This window comes from Macrobrachium nipponense, chromosome 19 (assembly GCF_015104395.2).
Source record: "Macrobrachium nipponense isolate FS-2020 chromosome 19, ASM1510439v2, whole genome shotgun sequence".
In the NCBI taxonomy this organism is placed as follows: domain Eukaryota; kingdom Metazoa; phylum Arthropoda; class Malacostraca; order Decapoda; family Palaemonidae; genus Macrobrachium; species Macrobrachium nipponense.
The window spans coordinates 34,402,592-34,424,149 of NC_061088.1; the positions used below are offsets into that span (position 1 = coordinate 34,402,592).

Here is a 21,558-nt window from a genome sequence, read left to right on the forward strand (position 1 = left end):
GATGATGACAACGTTGCCGCCATTGTTGCAGAAACCGACAAAAGGTGAATTTTGCAATGTAATGAATAGGAAATACATACACAAGAATATCTATCATTACGAAACTTTCCACAGGTTCTACCTATAAAATCACTCGCTTGTTCGTTGAACATGTCGATCGATGCTGTTGAGAGAGAGAGAGAGAGAGAGAGAGAGAGAGAGAGAGAGAGAGAGAGAGAGAGAGAGAGAGAGAGAGAGAGATGGCTATTACAAATATAAAAGTGTCCCACTAGGTACATGGTAAAGATTAATGCATTTAGGTCACTATACTTTGAAATGAGCACCCTTATGTTAATATTTTTATGACTGCTTTATTATCATCCGCCTCTTTCTATTTCGTTTGTCCATTGCATATCTTCTTGATGTTCAAATATAATAATAAAATATAATAATAATAATAATAATAATAATAATAATAATAAAAATAAATGGATAAGTATCAAGATCTGAAAATAGAAATAAGAAGGATATGGGATATGCCAGTGGAAATTGTACCCATAATCATAGGAGCACTAGGCACGATCCCAAGATCCCTGAAAAGGAATCTAGAAAACTAGAGGCTGAAGTAGCTCCAGGACTCATGCAAGAAGAGTGTGATCCTAGAAACGGCACACATAGTAAGAAAAGTGATGGACTCCTAAGGAGGCAGGATGCAACCCGGAACCCCACACTATAAATACCACCCAGTCGAATTGGAGGACTGTGATAGAGCAGAAAAAAAAAAAAAAAAAAAAAAAATCATAATAATAATAATAATAATAATAATAATAATAATAATAATAATAATAATAATAATAATAATAATAATAATAATAATAATAATAATAATAATATAATAATAATATTATTATTATTATTATTATTATTATATTATTATTATTATTTGTGTATGCTAGAAACAGACCCTCTTTCAAACATGTTTCATTAAAAATAATGCAGAATTCACAGAATAATTTTATAAAAGAAATACTTTCCATTCTCCTTATGATTTGTCTTTCTGGCACGCCGGTACTGGACAGCTGCTTTGTAATTCCAGCGTGCCAAAAAGACTAATCATAAGGAGAAACTGAAAGATTTTGTATAAAATCAATTCTGTGAAATCTGCCATTATTTTTAATGAAATATTATTATTATTATTATTATTATTATTATTATTATTATTGAATTGATAGAGCCACCATCTGGCAACTGAAACACGAAATCCGCCACAATCATCAAACCAATCACAAGTGAATTACACATCGAATCGTCCACCTTAAACACATCACTGACAAGCCCGTGGAATGACAAACACTGATGGAAAGTTCTACTATATAACTAAAGTATTATTATCAACAACCCTTCCATCCACGACAACAATGGCACCGGGGGTTGGGGGTGGGGGGGGGGGGGGGGGGGACAGTCCCACTCCTCACAAAGCGACATGCTTTTCCATTAGCTTTCAACAAAAGGTTATCACGTAAAAACCTCGTCACTAAATACTAGATATATATATATATATATATATATATATATATATATATATATATATACATATATATATATATATATATGTAATATATATATATATATATATAATATTATATATATATATATATATATATATAATATATATATATATACACAATATATATATATATATATATATATAGATATATATATTACATATATATAATGTATATATATATATATATATATATATATATATATATATATATATATAAATTACTTACTGGAGTGGGACCGCAAAACAGTGCTTCTAAGTAAACACATACAATATCTGAACCTTTGATCGTAAACTAATTTATTTTAATATGACGAGAATCAATCACTTGTTCAATGAGGCGTCCGCGAAATATAAATGCCTGACCACCTTCAGTATCAGAACTCTGCCAATGACGACCACAGCCTCATCCGCATTTGCAATGACGATGGCGTCACTTTATCGCCACTTTCATTTGCAGAGGCAGGAGGCGTTCAGAGGCTTCGTCCCTTGAGAGCTGGGAGTGCGTGCTTCGCCCAGACCTGGTTACATGCACGGGCGAACAGGGAAAGGTCTTCTTCCACTTTTGCTTTCATGTGGACGAGTGAGGGACTGCTTAGCAAACCATCAAAGGTACTCAAATCACTTAGGTGAGTGCATACGGCCACTATTCCCATCCCCTGTGTGAACACGCGGAACACTTATTGTCTGTATTTTAATATTCCAACTTTCTTTCTAACTTTAAACTATAGATCGGACTGTTGATTTGATGAAAAGGATTCATTTTTACTTCAGCTTCATTCAACTTAGGCTGAATGTTCGCTCAATCTATCGGCTGTGGGTCAAAACCCAGACAAATCAGATGAATGAAATCTGATTTGTCTGGGTTTTGACCCAAAGCCGAAGTTGAATTAAGCTGAAGTAAAAATGAATCCTTTTCATGAAATCAACAGTCCAATATATAGTTTAAAGTTAGAAAGAAAGTTGGAATATTAAAATACAGCGACAATAAGGAATCTACATCCGCATTCATATCTGACCCCAATCAGGTCCTCTTGGCCCATAGCCCTTCCCTCAAAAAACCCACCGAAACCCATCGATAACATCTTGTGGACAGACAGACAGACAAGAGCCGAGATACAGGTGAATAAATAACCCTAGTTTACTTCGGTGGCGGAGTTTACAAAAAAAAAAAAAAAAAAAAAAAAAAAAAGGGAGAGGGGAAGTGGGTGAAATGGGAAGCCAAAGATTAAGTGAGTGGTTGATTGATTGAATGACTGATTTTTGCACACTGGAGTCCCAATAACTGTGGTCACTGAGGCCGAAAAGTTGTTACTATGTTGAGTTCAGCAACAAGAGAAGCGACAGATGCGCCTCGTGGAAAATAGAGAATAAAGTCTTTTCGAAAATTGACCCAACGCAAACAAAACAAGGGCAAAATGCGCCGATGTGTCTTCGGCGCAATCGAGTTTTCTGTACGGTCGCTACAGTGTATAATCAAGACCACCGAAAACGAAAACAAATCAACTTTCGGTGGTCTAGATATAATGTTGTGTGAGCCGCGACCTATCAGACTTTAACCCCGGCCCGGTGGTGGCCTGTCCTCTATCGTTGCCAGAAGCAAGATTGTGGCTATTCTTAAACTTTTTACAATAGTCTTCTCTTACAGAAAACCAACATGGCGTAATCCGACCTCCAGCTTACTCGGGATGCGTGCAACATTTTCTACTCACGCAGAAGTTGTAAACATTATATTCTCAACTTAACGTAAATTAAATCTACAGTCAAATATAACCTTGTTTCACCATAGAAAATTAAAATAAATCTATTTTACTAGAAATAATTTTTGTGTGCTGTTTAACATTGACATTATTTATTTTTTTTACATTTTCATTCTAATAAATAAATCTTAAATATCCTTTCCTAAAATTCTTGTATCTTTAACTCAAAGCGAAACTACTTTTTCAGACCTTTTTTAGGCTTTTGTCCCTATTGCGTTTAACATAAAGCCTTACAACCGCTCCCCCACCCCCAACAAGAAAAGAAGAACAACAACAACAACAAAGCAGTTTGTGTAAACCTTTTAACTTACTGCCCGAGAATAAGCAAAAAAAAAAAAAGAGTGGTCAAACGCATAAAAAGAAAAGTTTACTACGTATAGTTAATTTTTCATACTACTAAAAATTTTTTTTTTCCTGGTTTGTGGGTGTGCTCCACTCGGGTGGCTGAGGGGGGTCGATTCTATAGTAATCTTACTATTGTTTTTTTTATCTATTTATTTATTTTTATTTATTTATTTTTTTTTAAGTACCGACACCCAAATAAATAAGCGAGCCCAGTTAAGAGTGTGAGCAGGGTCGGTCGGTTAGCTTCTAAAAATGTTAATTCTGAAGCGCCACCTCCGTTCGTGACTCATTTGAGAATCACGTACTTGTTAAGTCAGTTTAAGTAAGTAACTTACAAATTGTTGACCTCTTGCAACTTTTTTCGAAAAGAAGTCCAGGGTAACTTTGCGTACAAATACCTTATACCTCATAACCGAGGTTCTATTAAAAAGTTAAATTCTGGTTTCGTTTAACCTGAACGTGCAAATGACAGATAATTACAAAGACGACGTTTACGTAACCCTACAAACAGCAGTGACTAGGATGGAAAAGATTGAGGAGTTTCCCAAGTATCGCTCAAAGAACAAAGTGCATGCCAAAAGGAACTGCAACTGAAAGGCATTAAGCCGTAAAAAAAGAAAAAAAGCAGCGCACGCTAAACTGACCTTGAACTGCATACAAATGGGAGGGGTGCCAAGGGTCGCTAAAAATGACGTTGCGAATAAAATACCCAGAAGATCATGAAATCAAACTTACAACTACAGCACACGATTTGTGAAAATAATAAATGCACGCCTGACATTAAAATCAACTCAAGTGGATAAAGAAAAATCACGATACGCAAAAAAAAGGGTGTAAAATGAAATAGTTTGAAAGTCCAAAAGAAATCGCGAACATAATAACGAAAGAGACAATGAAATGAAACCGAATCACGAATATTACAGCAACTCAGCAGCACTGAACAACGAGGGCACACACACACACGTACGTACACATTTCGGTGAAGTAAAACCTCAGCAAATAACTATACGAAGCATTTTAACGCAGACGTCTCAAGGCAATGGCAGGAATGCGCAGCGCAGCGCAGGTGCTTCATCGAATATTTGCAAATCGGTGGGTTTTCATTTTTCTTTTTTTATCTCCTTTCCTTTAACAATGACTATTCATTCTTTTTGCTGCATGTGCAGCATGACTAGAAGAAACTGAAGGCGACTTTCTAATTCCAAATGTAACATCAACCTCGTGCAAAAGAATCACAGCCCAACCGGAATGTACTTCGAGGCATTTTTTCTCTCCCTCCATAACGGTTTCCGCGAATAATGCAGGTACCGAATGCAACATTCATCCAGTAGTTCGGTATCTGTAACATTATTATTAAGATAACGTTATCATCACCAGAACACAATTACCAAATCCCTCAAGTAGGATTTGATTTATATTCCATTTCAGAATGTTATTCGTGCATCCACACATGCACACATACATTCTTACACTATACTATACATAACAAACCACCACAAACACACACATTCACATATATAATTATATATTATATATATTATATTATATACGTGTAAAATCAACAAAATGACTAACCAGAATTCGTCAATTTTCCAAAAGGCATAATGACGCCAACAGACTCGAATCTTACACTAGTTGGAAAGCTATAAATAACCTAGTGTACATTGCCTGTACACCAATTAGTAACCTTTTATAGGGAGAAAAATCAATCTTTTCCAGAAGCGCTTCACCGTCGCCGCTCGCTGTACCAAAAATAAAAGAGCAATTTTCCCGCATACAAACAAAATCGAGGAGCGGAGCGGGCCTGGCGAACAGCTTAACAATCTGCGCTGTTAATACAGAAATCGGGGAGACCCCATCCAAGCTATAAGGCTACCGACCAGCCAGATTTTTCAAGATCAGCCGGAAGGACACTTTTACTCTCCGCCTCCTCTTCTCTATCTCCCTCTCTCCTCCGCCCCTCTCGCTCTCTCACGTCTCCTCTCTCTCTCTCTCTTATTCAAAGATCAACCCAAAGAAGGACACCGGTCGTCACCCTCTCTGAGATACGACACGAACGATGAAGCCCCAGGTAGGATATCCAAACGTACATTAATAAAAACCTAAATTGTTGAGATTGGCCCCATCACGGGATGCCTAGCGGCTTATTAGCTCAACATTGGGGGGGGGGGGGGGGGGGAAAGGCGGGGGGGGGGGAAGGGGGGGAAGGGGGGGGGGAAGACGGTTAAGAAAGAAAGAAGAAGAAGACTTAACTCCTTAAAGAGGAGGAGGCAGGAGGGAGGTAGGAGGAGGAGGATGGAGGACAGGGAAGGCAGTAGGGATTAGAAAGCAGCATTATTTAAGCAACAATGAAAACTCTTTCCGGTTCCAGCACAACGCCGTCCTTACAGGAAAAAACCTATGGTTACATATACTCTCATCTTCTTCTCTCCTGCGTCTCTCTCGCCGGATCTCTCTCTCTCTCTCTATAACCCAGTAACTAAAAATAGCGTTAACCAAATACGTGATAATAAATAACTCCCGTTACAGTCAAAGAAATGAATCATGACTAACAATTTACAAAGCGTCCTTACAACTCACATCATCACAACATTCATCAAGAACACGCCAGTCAACAAATAAATCTCACTTAGTGACAAAACTTCCACAAAATGAATCTACCCGACTTCTTAAATCCTGAAACATATTTCACTAGTCGCTAAAACCTGTATGCAAAGAAAACAAATAACACTGCATAACAAGTATTAGCAAAACTTATAAAAAAAACCTATAGTTCCTGGAAAGTTAAAAACGGAGAACTCTCATAAAATAGGACAAATGCCTCACGACAGAATAACTGAACAGATCGTACAGAAGAAATTGCTAAGCACTAAGTAACTGCCAAATTCCCTAGATGACGCATCTTGACGTCTGAATACTTGTACAAAAAAGAATCGTACCAATCTTGTTTCTACCTCACATAAACATAACTATAAAATGAAGTAACGATGATATTTCTGCAACAAAAAGGACTAGACTTGCACGAAAAGCACACAGATTTATATTACATAAATCTGTGTATGAGAATACATATGGTAAACTATGCATTCAAATCCACGGCATACACACATACATACAAACAACATTGCCAACAACCAATAAAAAGATGCTACTTATCATTCACTGGCCGTCCACATTGTCTTTGTCTGGGAATGTCCCGTAAGGCAATACAATCGTCAGGTCAAGGGAGGTCATCCATCACCCTCCTTTCAAACCTGAATTCGAGGCAAGGTGAAGCAAGTTGCCCCGATCCAAGGTCTATGGCCCTGCACCCGATCTACCGCCTCCTTGCCAACGAGCATTCAAGTACAGTCAGGAGTGTAAATTATCTAACTATAAGAAAGCTTCCCAAAAAATATGACATCATTCGTTGAGAGAAATATAACGAGAAAGCAAACAATATACAAATGAAACTGAAAATAATTAAATTGACATAATACATAAAAGCGAATGAATGAGGAAATAATCTTTACCTCCCATGGAAAATGCTCACTTACCTAGTAATCAACAGGAATAAGGGTACTTGTCCGTCAGGGTATAATATGAATCGGTTAAAATGCCCTGAACTGATCACAATCAAAACACTTCTCAATTATAGAACACAACAGGAGCAAAGTCACACCCTTGCGGAACACCGGGATCGAGACTGAAAGAGAGACGCTAAGAAACCCGAGAGTACTTCCTCCCTCGACGGAGGCTAGCGTGCAACTCCCTCCTTTCCTCCTCCCTCCCTTCAAAGTAACTGTACAAACCTGATCTCCGAGACCAAACGAACCGCTACGTCCCCCTGGAGATCTTTGCCGAGGTCAGAAAGCACACACCATATCCTATACCCACAGAAGTCTTGTTCCACTACCTTTGCCATAGCAGGGTTACGGCTCCAAACACAGGGTTTAGCCTTCTGTAACTGTGTAAGCGTTACTAAATGAAATGTCGAGGAAATTATATTATATTACACACACACACACACACACACACACACACACACACACACACACACACATATATATATATATATATATATATATATATATATATATATATATAATCACACATATCCACAGGTGAAAAAGGACTGATACATAGTATTAGAAGTCACAAATATATATACTACAGAGATAGTACTGACACTGCCTGTGGGTGGATCTGCAGTCTCAAAACGTTGGTGTGTATGTTCGTCAGTACTGTCTCTGTAGTACATATATTTTTGACTTCCAGTACTATGTATCAGTCCTTCGTCAATGGCTTGGAAATAAGTCGAAACTCGTCAGGACCTACACCCCGCCTATTATTTTTCACCTGTGGATATGTGTGATAAATGAATCACGTTTTAAAGTGATTATAATCATATATATAATATATATATATATATATATATATATATATATATATTATATATATATATATATATAGCGCGTGTGTGTGTGCTTTCCCTTCATGATGGTGACTCCATAGGCCAAGTACCACAACTGTTACAAACAGATTCAAACTTCAACAACCAACTTTGAGAAGTAGAAAAGTTCCACAATATGCTACGCCATACACCCACAGAGGGAACTCATCAGCAGCACATCAAGACCCCTTACACGGTGCACCATTCAGAGCCACACTGATCTTGTCACTCTTCTTTAGAACATCTCGTTCGCCCCTTTCATTCAGCACTTTCTAGGTTTTCCTTTCCACCTCCCTCTTAACATTTTCGAAAGTATGCGCTCATTCATCAACCAACATTTCTCTGTTCTTTCCACATGACCAAACCACCTCAAAATGCTATGCTCAATACTTCCATTGATACCGTGTTCATCTTTATACAGCACATTATATTGTGTAAATAGTTCTTTTTAATAGTTTCAAATTTTTCATGACTTTCTTATGCAACATTTACAATTTACCCTCAAAAGCCTCCTATGAATTCTGTACACATAATTTGGTCCCTTTCTTGCTTCGACAATTCTGCAATTCACCTCTTCTCTCAACCTGCCACCATCAACGCCACACATAAACATACGGCACTAAAACCATGGATTCATGATACTTCCTTGTTTCAAATGCACATGTACACCAAATAAACCAGCATCCTATTCACATATTCTAGCAGATACTTCGCCTCCACTGTAAAACTTTTCCATCACTCAACAAATAATCTTCTAGTAGGTATAACATACCAGCAGCAACAACCTCCACAACGCCTCACAATCACTTCTATGAGCTTTTTTTCTTGGTCCATGAATGCTCATTACAGCTTCTTCCGATTTACTTTTAAACTTCTCACAATAACCGTTCCATAATAAACACTTGCTATTCACTCCCTTCATTACCTAACCCCCAACCGAGTGTTCTTCACCTGTCAATCCTCTAGCCATCTGCCTGATTTTCTTAATCAGAATCCTTCATACACATTTCTATAGTTACTTCTGTTATCTTTCATTATTTCTACAGTTACCCATGTTACATCCCTATCATTCTTACCGTCACCTTCATCACCTTTACCTTTTCACAATGACTCAATGATTCACTTGACTCGCCCCTCTGACATCTTGATCCAATCCGGACATGCCTGACAAACACCGGTCAGCCATTCAAACTCAATATCAACACTGTAATCCTATGAACTCCAGCGTCATCCCATTCTTTAACCCCCTACTTACTACCCTCCTCATATCCCCGTAAGTCACTTTAACAACTTTGTCAAACTGCCATCAACCGTTTCCACTCGTTCATCAATCAGCTGTGTCTGTCTGTCTGTCTGTCGTTTACTCTCCGGTATTCAGCAGTTCTTTACAACAGCTCTATCGACCCAGGAGGGCACACACTTCATACGGTAGACCTAGATTTGCATCTTTGATTCTGAGATTCATGTGCTCTTCAACCTTTCGGAATCAATTACTCAGCCGCGGAACAACATATTCACCCTCCTTCGAGTTCTTGCTCACCTCGTCCCCCTTTCTTTTCCTACCCGACTGACTTTTCTCTCTCCCTTCCTTCCTGTCTAACCCATCCATCGCATTCACTGCTGTCAACATCCAGAGCCTGACATGAACGTCTGCTCTTACGTTTAGGGACATTGCAAGAAAACACAAAAACAATGAGAAGAGTTTCCTCTCGCAAATCCTATCAAACTATCGATTACCATTTCCCGTTCTTTGCACACATCCACAAGTTAAAGTTAAGTATATCTTAGTTTAACCAGACCACTGAGCTGACTAACAACAGCTCTCCTAGGGATGGCCCGAAGGAGTAGATATATTTCACGTGGCTAGGAACCAATTGGTCGCCTAGCAACAGGACCCACATCTTATTGTGGGATGCGAACCACATTATATCGAGAAATGAATTTCTATCACCAGAAATACATTTCTCTGATTCCACGTTGGCCGAGCCGAGAATCGAACTTCGGACCATCGGGTTGGTAGCCGAGCGCGGAAACCACTCGTCCAACGAGGAACTTACAAATCCATAAGGAACAAGCATAATGCATCATTTTGTAGATAAAGCTACTGTCAACACAAAAATAAGAGAGAATGAACTATCAAACCAACAAACAAAATTGTTCATATGAGCTGAGCAATATCAGCGAGAAAAACTAGGCGACAGCGCATGATTCCATCTGTAATAAATCCTCTCTTAAGCCCGCGAGCAATAGCACCCACGACCCCACTCGGTTCCTCTGGGCTAAGTTAACTCGATTTACTCCCTCATGACTCAGTGGTGACCGAACCATTTTAATGGCAGCATGTCAAAGGTGTGATTTTACACGAAAAGGGCGCTATGCACACTGCTTCAAGAGCAAGGGTCGTGATGGGAACGGGTCCTCTTATTCAGATGATGCTACAAATATCACTAATAATAATAATAATAATAATAATAATAATAATAATAATAATAATAATAATAATATCATGGTTTAGATACTGAGACCGGAGTGGCTACCTATATCAACTATAATATATATATAATACATAGACCGACCATGATCTGATCATGGACTACAGTGAGAGAGAGAGAGAGAGAGAGAGAGAGAGAGAGAGAGAGAGAGAGAGAGAGATTACAGAGTAAATTCCCGATCGATATATAAAATAACTTAAATCTCAACATACCAAACTTGCCTTCAATATACAGGATTCTAACCTGCCTTCATCAATATGTATAACTTCTCCCAATATACAGATCTTCTTCACCCTTCTATACACAGAATAAACTGACCTGGATATAAAATCTAGGCCAAAGACCAAGCGGTGGGACCTTTGACGTCATTCAGCGTTGAAATGAATGTTGGAACAACTTTAAGGAGATAGTGGAAATTAAAATGGAAGCAAGAGATTATGAACGGAGGTATAATCAAAGGAAGAAAGGGAGTTGAAACAGAGTAAAAGCGCCTCAATATAAAACGGCCTCAACCCCTCCAAACACAGGACTACCTTCTCCCCTACGTATGAAACAAACGACAGTCAAATTCAAACAAAGGATTGCTGATCCCTTTACTTTCCCAGACTTTCCTAAGATCAGTTGGTCCCATCTCTAGAGTTGAAGGATTACAGATATAAGCCCTGAACAAATGGGATTGAGCCCTCACTCAGTCCGGCTCCTCTTACGGAGGAAACTGCTCTCTCTCTCTCTCGTCGATGGTAGAAGTAGTAATGAAGACAAAAAAGTTATATTCCATTTCCCCTTCAGAAGGGTAGAGTCAGGTGTTAACCTTCCGGTTCTCATTAAGTCTAATGGACGAGCTTGCTACCCCATAGACGGTTCTCCGCCCTTGGCTGCGACGCTTAACAGTTGATTTATTACCAGGTATAAAGTGAAAATGTTCTCGCCACCAGTGGCATAATGTTAACGGAAGTCCATTACATCGCTCTACGGAGACAAAGAGAAATAATAAAAAAAAAAAAAATCGCCTCCAACAGGATTTTTATTTGTATTATTATTAAATTTTATTATTGTTATTCTTATCTTTATCTTTATTATTTTCCTTGTTTATTAATATCACTTCATTATTTTAATTTTCAGCATTTCCGTTTTTATTTTCTCATGAAAAAAAGGCAGTCCCAAAATCATACTTAACCTCCCGAATCGCGGAGGAATCTCCCCGCAGTAAACTTCCACATCACAGCCGCTCATATGCGTCAAACCCCTACGTAACTCTGGGGGTCCTCCAGAACTGGGCCACCCCATTTCTTTCAAATATGTAAAGTGAACGAGTGCCAAAGGATCCTCTTGACAGCAAAGCGACTTATCTGTGAGGTTTCTATTCGGGAATATTGTGGGGGCGATAAAAGCGGTCTGTCGATAAATGAACCGTTGAATTTAGGCCAAAGTACAAGCACTGGGACCTATGAGATCATTCGTCAACGCTGAAATGGAAATTGACAGCAAAAGGTGTGTAAGGTGTAACGGGAGGAAAACCTCAAAGCAGTTGCACTATGAATCAACTGTGAGGAGAGGGAGAAAAGTAAGATAGAAGAAAGAGAATATGAAAGGGGGTTCAGTAAAAGGAACGAAAGGGGTTGCAGCTAGGGGCCGAAGGCACGCTACAAAGATCCTTCAGCAATGCCTACAGTGAAACGCATGTGGCTCACTGACGGCTGTAACCACCAATGGGGTCTGTCGAAAAAACAAAGATAGAGAAGTGTCGAACTCGCCTCTTGTCGTTTGTTTGTTTGTTTGCATGGTGTTTTTACGTTGCATGGAACCAGTGGTTATTCAGCAACGGGACCAACGGCTTTACGTGACTTACGAACCACGTCGAGAGTGAACTTCTATCATCAGAAATACACATCTCTCACACCTCAATGGAATGCTCAAGAATCGAACTCGCGGCCACCGAGGTGGCACGCCAACACCATACCGACCACGGCATCGCCTCTTGTCGTACGGAATCTTTTACTCAAGTCGAAAATTTTAATTGTCTGTACGTTCGTTTGTACTGTTGGCTACACTGGAATAATATTCATTGTAAATGTCTGCTATACTGTACCAGTACTTTTGAAATAATGTCTTAAGAAGATGAAACCAGACAAGTTCATAACATCTTACGTTCCTTTCTTGTATTTAACCATCATGTAATCCTACAGTTGGCGATGTATGTATATAATATAATATTATATATATATATATAATATATATATATATATATATATTAATTATATATATAAAACAAATATATTAGATACGAAAACGAGGTCAAAACTGCTGCGCAGGCAGCTACGAAAAGTTGACCATACCCGCGCACAGTTAAACAAAATTACAATAAAACAAAATGGACGTAAATATAACACCGGTGCGACTGTTTACAGAACCATCCGTAAACAAACAATTCGCATCCCCAACTCTTCCCCTTTCTTTCCCCCTAAACAAAGCGATCAATAAACAGCATTTCAAGAGACCGAAAATAAACCATGTCAGTTCATACACGTTCTTAGTTCACCCGCTCCGACATAACAGAGAGAGAGAGAGAGAGAGAGAGAGAGAGAGAGAGAGAGAGAGAGTCTTAAGTAATCTAATCTAGTAAAGTGAGAAATTGAGGACTGTACAGTAGACAGAAATTGAGGATTGCTTTACACACACACACACACACACACACACACACACATATATATATATATATATATATATATATATATATATATATATATATATATATATATGTGTGTGTGTGTGTGTGTGTGTGTGTTGTGTGTGGTGTGTGTGAGAGAGAGAGAGAGAGAGAGAGAGAGAGAGAGAGAGAGAGAGAGAGAGAGAGAGAGAGAGAGAGAGAGAGAGCACTGCAAAGACCATTTAACATGTGTCATAAGGAAACAGAGAGAGAGAGAGAGAGAGAGAGAAACCAAGTTCCATCCAGGTCTTCCAGACATCGCCAGCGCGGCGAGACGATAAAAGACGCAGCAAGGTGCCACATGACGTAATGCCAATATGTGTCATAAGTGCTCCAAGTGTCGGAAAGTGTCAGAAGCAGCGTGGCAAACGCTTTCACATTCATTTTTTTCCCGACGAGTTCATTCCTACACGCTCCAGTCTAGCATCCGACGCCTGTCACTATATCGAGAACATTTTGATTTCTCCCAAGCGCTCATCGCCGCATTCAAACTTTTTCAAGAAAAAAAAATAATAATAATCACTGCATTTACACCCCAGGTCGTGGGGCACGGTTCCCCAGGTCGTGGGGCACGGTTACCGTAATGTTTGATGCGCAGGCCGACGGAGAGGGCAACTTTATGAACCTACGTAGCCAGTGGCAAAGAGATAAGATAAGAATAAAGAGAAGAAGAGAAGGTATATGAAAGTATATACATGAGAAAAGCACAAATGATAAAAAGAAAGTAAGTCTCAGAAAATAGAGCAGAAGGGAAAAAGGGATGAGACAAGAAAGAGGATTTATTTAAGGAAAAAAATATCTAAACGAAATAAAGAAAAACCATACCAAGCAAAAGTAAACAAATTTGGAATACGAATAAAAGGAAAACGAAGGGTGGGGCGTACAAGATAAAAAAAAGAGAGAAATGGACGAACGAGGAAACCAACAAGAAATCAACAAAGAAAGGTGCAATAAAGACTCTAATAAAATAATTAAAAAAAAAAAAGAGAGAGAAAACACTGCTTATCTAACACTTCACAGTCTGGGTTCGTCAATCCCTCATGACTAATGGTGGCATTGTCACAAGGCGAAAAAGAGGATGAAGGAATGAATGAAAATTTATACCAATGGAGATTCCGGCCACAGGGCGATTCAGATTCATACTAAAGGTTTATTGACGTAAACACGTGCCAGAGTCGGTATATATATATATATATATATATATATATATATATATATATATATATATATATATATATATATATATAGGTATATATATATAGCCTCACAAGTTCACTGTGTATATATTCATACTACTCGTGGTGGCCTTCGATACGAAGGAATGGTTAGATTCCACATTCAATAACTTATAAAGTACAATTTACCAGCCTAACACAAGTAATTATATATATATATATATATATATACAATCTTTTCCCCAAAGATAACAAACTTTAGAAAAAATATTAACTTCGCGATGACAGCAATATTTCAGGGATGCGGGTGCTACCCAACCCTCCTCTACCTAGATGTGGCCCGTTACAGTCGACCATCTACCAGGTACGGAATTAACTTCTAAGATCAACAGATGTACACATTATACCTTTAAGAAACGGACGTGAATCTTACTGAAGCTCTGTATCGTTCTAAAGGCTCAATGTTGGAGAGGAATATAAAACTTAGGCCTAAGGACAAGCACTTGGACCTACGAGGTCATTCCAAGAGGCATCACAATTGACGAGTGCATCTGTCCCGGATTCGGTTATCAAGAGAAAGAGCCGAATGGTCAGACGATTCGACTGTTTATTCCTGTATCTCTCTCTCTCTCTTTCTCAAGAGGCCCAAGTTCGAATCCGCGTCGGGGCAGACGCACGTATCAATTTTAATTCCGCCAGGGTGCAAATATACCCCCAAGGTAAGAGTTGAAGTGACTGAATATAAAATTTAGGCCAAAGGCCAAGCACTGGGACCTATGAGGTCATTCAGCGCTGAAATGGAAATTGACAGTAAAAGGTTTGAAAGGTATAACAGGAGGAAAACCTCAAAGCAGTTGCACTGGGAATCAGTTGTTAGAAGAGAGTGGAAAGTAATATATGAAGAATGATAATATGAATGGTTGTACAGTAAAACGAACGAAAGTGGTTGCAGCTAGGGGCCTAAGGCACGCTGCAGAGAACCTTAAGTAATGTCTACAGTGCACCGCATGAGGTCTCCAAGGTAGAGGGAATTCGATATGAAGTGGAAATCGTGGTGTATATACATAGTACATGCATGCACACACATACACAAATACTATATAATTACATACTATATTATATATATATACATATATATATATATTTCTAATATATATATCTATATATATGTATATATATATTATATATATATATATATATATAATATATATAATATATATATATAAGGAAGATATATATATCATATATATGTATATATATAATATATATATATACACACTGTTCCTTAATATAATGTACACTTAGTCTAGGGCAAAGAAGCGCATTTTACAGTTATATCTACTACACAGTGCATGTGTACTCACAAATATTTCATTTATTTATTCCCTTCCACACCATGCCTCCTCCCTACCTTCCACAGCCATCAAGAGCACACCATATGGACCCCATATGTTCATAACATAAAAAAAAAAAACAAGACCGAACTGCCATAAGCGCCCCTAGAGTAACGCCAGAGGCACAAAGCCACAATAATACGCTGGAACACGGCAGGCGTATAAACCCGGATAACATCCGACAGGAAGTCCTGATTTTAAAAACAAAAGAGGTGAATTTCATTATGCGCTGACCTGGGACAGATAAAAAAAAATAAAAAATAAATAAAACAATTTCATTATGCACCAACAACGTGGCACGATGACGCAATTACTTCCCAGCGTTAACTATTATATTATGTACAGAACAATAGAATAGACGACCATCGCATCACGAACACTATGTGGGGATTACACTTTGCATTTTTATCGTTTGTGGACCTTTCTCTTTACCCAGACTTACATGAATTTGGAACGCTGCATCAGTTAACACTCCGTAACCTTCCGTCACTCACCAGTGGTGCCAACTGTAGGGTAATTGGCCAACGCATTGGGTAATCTGGGCAAAATCTTAGACAGCAGGACAATATCTTCAAGTGTAGGGTAATTGTAACAAGGTAGGTTTAGATCAATATGCTTATTAGTATTCATGATATTGCATATAAACATAATCTAAAGATTTATTTATCGGCATAAGCGCAGAACATTGGGTCATTTACAGTTATGTAGGGTAATTTCTCGTCTCCTGTAGGGGGCGTAGGGTTAGAGGGGTTGGCATCCCTGTCACTCTTACGCAAACGCGAGCGCGCGTGCGCAGCAACTAGAAACATTTGAACTCGGTGGGACACTGAGCAAGTTAGATAAAAAGTGTGCCTATACTTGCTTGTTTCTAAATGAATGTATGGAGTTTGGAATGGGGTGTAAAATTGAGGCCAAAGGCCAGGCGCTGGGACTTATGAGGTATTTCAGTGCTGAAACGTTAGCTGAGAGGAAATTATTTTAAAGCTGTAATCAGACGAAAACCTCGCAGTTACACTATGACAAAGATAATAATATAAAAGATAAAATAATAATAAAAACAAAAATAATACGAATAATAACAATAAAATAATTAAACTATACATTAAAATTAAATAAAAATGAAAATAAAAATAATAAACGTAAAAATAAAACAATAAAAATTCTAAATAAAAATGAATCAAATAAAAACATTAAAGAAAAGGGAGAATATGAACCCAGGTACAGTAAAACGGAATGAAAGGAGCCGAAAGGACACTGCAAAGAACATTAAGCAGTGCCTACAATCACTGACGGCACTACCCCTCTATGGAGTTTCGTGTCAAATAGCCCACACTGAGCCAGGTGAAGCCATTCAACGACGCCATAGCATAAAATATATGAATTAAATTATGTAACAGAATAAATAATGATTAAAAAAATAGGTTCAGATGTCACAAGGCAAGCGCAAATATTATGTACGTCACCCACACTTCGCATATATTTCAAAAAAATAAAATATGTAAAAATGAATTATTTGAATGTTCAAAATTCCAATTTCCTTTCCCTTACAGACAGCAGAACTCACTCATTAATTACCTCGTGAATGAACGGGACTCTACTTAACAACATGTAATTAGAGAATGATGCATATATAAATAAACATATACGACTCAATATAATTGTATACAAGATTACAAGAAAATTACAAAGTACCATTACACTACGCGTGCCTAAGGCACAGCTGAGCAAGTAGATTGGTTTCACTCGTCCGGACTTGCGCTCTTACCCGAATGGACTTAGAATAGAACAGAATACAGAATTTAGGCCAAAGGCCAAGCGCTGGCACCTACGAGGCCATTCAGCGCTAAAACGGAAATTGACAGTAAAAAAATAAATTGAATGGCGTAACAGGAGGAAAACCTCGTAGTTCCAGAATGAATCAATTGTCAGAAGGTTTTGTTTGTTTGTTTGTATGGTGTTTTTACGTCTCATGGAACCAGTGGTTATTCAGCAACGGGACCAACGGTTTTACGTGACTTCCGAACCACATATCTAACACCTCAATGGAATGCCCGAGAATCGAACTCGCGGCCACCGAGGTGGCAGCCTGGAAGGTCAAGACCATACCGATCACGCCACTGAGGCTCTCACATGGTATATGGAAGAAAGAGGACATGAACGGAGGTACAGTAAAAACGAGTGAGAGTGGTTACAGATAGGGACCGAAAGGAGGCTGCAAAGAACCTTAAGTAATGCCTATAGTGCACTGCATGAGGTGCACTGACGGCACTAAGTGGGTGGACCTAAATTGCACTGACTGCAATTACAGAAAAATTGGAAGTGGATTTGATTTCGGAATTGAATATAAGGTATCTTGATAAGTGTTAAGAGTAACCGCCTGTATTGGGGTTGCTCTAATGACCATACAGTGAGGCAGACAATTCTACCGGTTTGAGGCCGCGAGAACATACAGTATACGAATAATCTCTGGTGGGTGATGATACAACAGTATGTTGAAGCAGAAAACTCCAATACCAGTTCTAATATTGTGACGGAATTAAGCGCAAAGGCGCTTGGTTATGATGGGTGGCTGAAGACTTGAAACTCTACCCGCCATGACTGTAGGAGTTTCGAATTTTATATCAGTCGACCTTACGCTGGATCTAATTAGATATCATTGCCTTCACTCTACCAGAAAGGAGTTATGTGAGCTGTCAATCATCTAGCTACTATCTATTGGGAAGGATTAGTTTATAAGTGGTCTAATCAACGTCACCTATATAGCGATGCTATCTCTTTTTGAAAAAAAAAAAGTTCGTGGCACTGACAGTGAGTTAAGAGTGTATAAATATGGTTATACCATGACAAGTCTTTAACTTGATACTTTATCGTTTTGGCATTTCCATCTCAGTCAAGGAAGTGGTTTGTACCAAAATGTACGTACTCGAATTCGTCCCCGTCAAATGTTTGTTCTGTCCATTTACACCTCAGGCCAGACAATAACATCTATCATTTCAGAACAGAATACAGAATGTAGGCCAAAGGCCAAGCGTTGGCACCTAAGAGGTCATTCAGCCCTGAAACGGAAATTGAGAGTAAAAAGGTTAGAAAGGTAGGAGGAAAACTCGCAGCTGCACTATGACACTATTGTTAGGAGAGGATGAAAAGTACGATGGAAGAGAATATGAACGGAGGTACAGTAACAGGAATGAAAGGGGTTGTAGCTAGGGGCCGCAGGGACGCTGACAGAGAACCCGAAGTCAAGCCTACAGTGCAGCGCGTAAGGTGCAATGACGGCACTACCTCCCTCGATAGTCTATATCATATTGAAACCGTTCCTATACTCTGTTTTTTTTCCATCTGTCCATCCGCCTGTGGTGTTTTTGTATGGTAACACTGCGTCCAGGGCTTTAGATAGTTACATTCAGCTTACATTCAACAATTATAATAATATCCTATTTCGAATATTAACGGTGTAATTCGCATACAGTAAATTATTAAAACACTTTTCAGTTGCAAATGTACACCCAGATATCCTTTTATTTACCTAAAACTTACACATAGCGTAACTATCTAAAGCCCGGGACGCAGTGTTACCATACAAAAACACCACGCGGATGGACAGATGAAAAAAAAGAGAGTATAGTAACCGCAGACGTTTGATATGGCCGAGACACGGAAGCCGCCAGCAAACATTGATAGAGCCGAGTTTTGGAGGTTGTTCCCAATGCCAATAACCTTCATCATAAAGATTACAGGACCGAGAACAGTTCTTTACGGGGCACTTGATCTGACGTGGGACGGTTTAATGCTCTATTAACTGATACTTGAAGCGGTCGATATGAGAGGAAATTATGCAACCATGACCCTGCAAGCACACCTGTCCGCTTCCCTTTGTGCTTGTTGCATAGGACGAAGTCATCAACGTGTCGATAGCCTTTGCAAAGTCAAGACAGTGACAATTTCGCTTCCCAGTTCTGTGTTTTTCATGACCGACTCGATACAGTTGTAGATTTCCCGTAGAGTATAAAAAGCAGGTTGGTTTGTGTAGGTGGAACATTGTTATCGATCAGAAGTCTGACGGCTGCCTCCTTCCTGCCTTCGGATTTTCGGTGCTACTTTAATATTACGGGCTGCTCTGTGAGCAAGAGCCCGTGCTGACACAAGGTCAGCTTAATCAAAAACAACATATACTTTAGTCGGCGGTCTGCCTGCGTGTTTCTTACACTGTTTCGCTGTGTTTAGTAACTAACAATAGTAGATTCACATCACCGGTGCATCTGATGTCTAGGCCAGTCCCTTACGACGCTCCTGATTGGCTGTTGATAAGACCATCACAGGGCTGGAAACTCTCAGTCTCTCGAGAGAGTTCACATAGGCTAAGTCTTTCAAAAGCATCCCTCAGGAGAGGTGGAACATACATACATCCTGCCTTTATTGAACTCTCTCGAGAGACTGAGTTTTTCCAGCCCCGTGATTGGCTTATCAACAGCCAATCAGGAGCGTCGTAAGGGACTGGCCTAGACATCAGATGCACCGGTGATGTGAATCCACTATTGTTAGTTACTAAACACAGCGAAACAGTGTAGAAACACGCAGGCAGACCGCCGACTAAAGTAGCACCGAAAATCTAAAGGCGAAACAGTAGAAATGCGCAGGTCGACCGCCTACTGAAGTAGCACCGGATTTTCTTTGTAAATTGGGTGTCAGTGATTTGAGGGAGTTTTCGCCGCTTGGCTTCAGTGCTGGGAAGAGACTGCGTGCCTGAACAATTTTAATGGTCAATTCATGTATTTTAACGAGTCTCGCTTTAAGAAATAAAATGGGTTACCTCGGTTCTCCTTTCCATGATTTCCATGGCATTCAAAGAAGTGGCCCGGCCTGGTTATCGAGCTGATTCTGATCTTGCTGATTTCCAGTTGAATCATTCTTTCTTAAAGTCAGTCACTTAAAATGATGAGCGATCGCTGCAACTTAGGATGTAGCCGAATCCTCTATCAAGGCGAATCGGGTCTGGGGCCGAATATACGAATGAATTTTGATCCGACAGACATTCACAAATGTGTTCTGGTGGTGCAGGATGGGATCCACGGACTTCATAAGAGCCAATTCCCCTCTTCACTTGTTGGTGATGCCAACCCCTCTAACTGTACGCCCCCTACAGGAGACGAGAAATTACCCTACACGACTGAAAATGACCCAACATTCTGCGGCTATAATAATAAATAAATCTCTAGATTATGTTTATATGCAATATCATGAATACTAATAAGCATACTGATTTAAACCTACCATGTTACAATTACCCTACACTTGATAAATATTGCCCTGCTGTCTGCTGTCTAAGGTTTTGCCCATATTACCCTACCCGTAGGGCAATTACCCTACAGTTGGCAACACTGGTTGGCGTGCAGACGTCAACAGCAGCTTAGGGTAATTTCTGGTATTCTCCGCCATCTGGTTTTCCCCGGCCTTGGTTCCCGGATCTGAACGAATTTATTGGGCGACCGTTCGATCTGCAGTATTTCACAGCCGTTGTCCTAAGGGCTCTCGACTTGAGTTACGCGATGTCCACCTCCAAGGTTCCATTTCCCTTCTTCTCTGTCGGAGCAAAATTCGGATCTGATTTCGGAATTAGATAAAAGATGCCAGATTTGTGCTAGAAATGCCTCCTGATATCTATATAATTTTACAATAAAATATAGAAGACAGGCCAAGGGCCAAGCACTAG

At 39.2% G+C, this 21,558-nt stretch overlaps 1 protein-coding gene across 2 annotated transcripts in view; it reads right to left on the minus strand.

The window, feature by feature from the left end:
* LOC135216012 (protein-tyrosine sulfotransferase-like) overlaps positions 1–21,558 on the minus strand; it is a 155,695-nt gene that overhangs the window by 118,817 nt on the left and 15,320 nt on the right. The window contains exon 1 of one of the 2 annotated variants that reach the window (XM_064250965.1): positions 7,185–7,401. The exons of the other annotated variant lie outside the window; for it this stretch is intronic. The gene's annotated coding sequence lies outside the window, so the exon portion shown is untranslated. Of the gene's footprint in view, positions 1–7,184; positions 7,402–21,558 lie in introns of those variants that run through there. 2 annotated transcript variants of the gene reach the window in all.